Below are 2997 nucleotides of genomic sequence, written 5' to 3' on the forward strand. Positions count from 1 at the left end.
AGCCGTTACCCTGTTGCCTCTCGGATATGCTTTTGTTATTTGTGTGATTCGCGGGGTGGTGGCCCTTGAAGAAGACGACAATGCAGACTGCCTAGTGTTGCGGTATTCGGCCGCCACTGATGCTTGTAACGGGGAACCGAGAGAGCTTTCTCATTCGTCATCTCCCGTTGCGTCCCTCAGCGCCCCTCCTGAGAGGGTGCAGACCCCTTTGCAACCTGTCAGCCTGCAGTTTCTGACCCCCCCGCCCTATGTATTTCCTTCTCTTCCCGTGTTTCTCTTCCTAACAGCCCTCGTCTCAGCGCCCAGTCTTTATTCTAAACAGTGATCTTTCTGGGAACTATGAGTTTTTCTCTGAATCTCATAGATAATTGGGCTAAAAAACCTGGCCCTAGCATGACTTCACTGATAGGCATCCAAGAACCAGTATCTTAATTAGTTAATCTTGCTCTGTTCAGCCCCACTTTTAAAAAAGCATTCTTCCATCGTCTCTACAGTGCTGCAGTACTCAGGAAATTCATTAAAAAGCTGCTATTTTTCCATGTGAGTTATTCTTATAACTGCTCAGCTCTCCTATTTAATTCCCCTTGTGGTTTCTGTGGAAATAATGAAGCAAATGGCTTAGAAATTGTGTTCTACAAATTTCCCTTCAAAGCCTGACAAGTAGTGAAAGTTATATGTTTAAGCTTTGTTTTGTGAGACACATGTTTATTTTCTTTTAAAAGCCGATTCCATTACTATAGCATTGGCATTGATATTCACACAGTGCTCACTCAAGTGAGTGAAGTAAGATGCCTGACACGGCAACGGCCTTCTATCACCTTCCTTACCAGTAGACTAGCCAGCTAAGGGGCTGCAAGTGTTCATAAAATTGACCAAAGTACCATGGTCAGTCGGGAGTCAGGAGCAGATCCTTACATCGTGGAGTCATGTTAAATTAGCCCATTTACTGCTGATCATTTGAGTTCTCTTGGGTGTTATGACCAAGAAATCACAACATTGGGGCTGATTTTCAAAGCCCGAGGTGGAACAGAGTCCAGAAAATACCTCAGAAGATTTGGGCAGATAACGAATTCAGGTAACACTCAGCGAGATCTCTGTTGTGGATTCCCCCCAAAATAGATATTCCCCTTGAATGTTTATCTTCCTTCCCCCCCCAAATAGAGTGTTTTATTTTCCCCTGGAGCTATTGGGATAATTGTAGCTCTGTTGACCTGGCCTCAGAAGACTGGAGAGGATCCTGACTTCCATTTCAGCACCAGTTTCTGGATCTTGTCAAATCTTATATTTATTTAAAAGATGATATATTTTGAGGTCAAATTAGTCTAAGCACCAAACTTAGGATTTTGTGAAAGAAAAAAAGAGTACAAGGGCAAAGGTTTGCAAAACCTAACATGAACAGAAATGTTTTTGTAAGGTTTTTTAAGAATTAATGAAAACATGGGAGGTTATTGAAACACTGCCCCTGCAGGGCTGTGAACCCGACTGACAGCCGTGTCTGAAAGCATGAGAACTAGAAAGTGAACATGCCCTTAAAGGCAAATGTAATGCGGGGAAGTCAGCCAATGGCATGAGTGCCAAAACTATATTTAGTTCTGGAAACTATATTTTGCGTGGAAGTGAAGTATTTTTACAAAGCCTTCTTTTTAAATCACAGAAGTACTGTCTTTTCAGAGAGATTATAGATCTGTGGGTTGAATTAGAACACCTGGCCTCCTAAAGGTAAGAGCCCCAAGGCAAGCGATTATTTATCTAACAGGTCTCTTAAAAGAAGCCAGACTTTGCTTTTCTCACAAGGACAGTGAAGCAGGCCTTTGGGAACATTTCAGGGTCATTAAGGCTCACCCTTCACATTTGCCTTGGTTGCTCAGGGTATTTAGGGTCGCCACCCTTTGCCTTTTGGATTAGTGTCTCGGTCTGAGTTTTCTACAGACAAATAGAAATCAAATCTGTTATCACCTCCTCAGAAAGGTCTTTTTTCACTGTAGCTAAAGCAACCCACTAGTTCCTCTGTTTTCCACTCTATATAGTACATATTATTTCTTAAAATGATATATTAACTTGTTTATGTATTTGTCATGTGTCTCCCTGTATAATTTGGTAAGCTCTCTTTGAAGGCAGGGACACATTCTTTCCTGTTTACTGCTGTATCCAGCGCAGAGGAGAATTTCCAGTGTGTAAGCGGTTGCTCACTAGATGTTTGTTGACTGACTAGAGAGATAAAGCCATAATCACCCATTGTGGGGTGAAACATCTCAAGGGATGCTTGACTAGAAATTGGAGGTTCAAGCCCAGTGACTAAAAACTGTCTAATTTGAGTCACTTTAGTCAAAAGATCTGTGGCAAAGTTTCTTTCTTTAGAAAGGTTGTGTGTGAAAATCAGTATTTCCAAGGTTCCACAGAAAAGGGGCTACATATTGGGAGAACTTTCATTTCCTTTAGCAAGAGAACATAAAAGCTGACTGAAAAAAATATTACTTTCATTTGGCTTTCAATCTTATCAGATAAAGTCTCATTGAGTTCAATGCCTTCCTTTAAAAAGTTGATGATGTTCTGCCTTAGACTAATAATTTGAGCTCCTAGAAGAGAAAGAAGCTGGTTGACCATGGATTAAATCTTTTCAAATAAAGAGAGGCACCAACCAAATAGTCCTGGGGCCCTGGGCTGTCTAGGGCTGAAGAAGGGGGCTCTGGGTCACCTTTATCAATTATTCTGTCCCTCCAGGGTAGTTTGGGGTTTTATTTTACCTGGCCTCCTCATTTCCAGTGTCTTTGATTTGCCTTTTAAAACAATAGTAAATGTCAAACCAGGACACTAAAGCAGTCTGTGAAAACAAATACTTTATCTTGCTGAAAATCGGTAATAATAAATCCATCTGGCTTCTCCTTAGAAGTCTTACCCTCTGGATCTGGTCAATCATCTGAAAATCTTATGACTTTCTTTTGGAAGCTCTTTTTCCAAGCAAGATTCTGACTGAAAATAAGCAGTCTCCTCATCATT

The sequence above is a fragment of the Leptonychotes weddellii genome, chromosome X (genome assembly GCF_054177405.1).
Source record: "Leptonychotes weddellii isolate Sample4059 chromosome X, ASM5417740v2, whole genome shotgun sequence".
Lineage (NCBI taxonomy): Eukaryota > Metazoa > Chordata > Mammalia > Carnivora > Phocidae > Leptonychotes > Leptonychotes weddellii.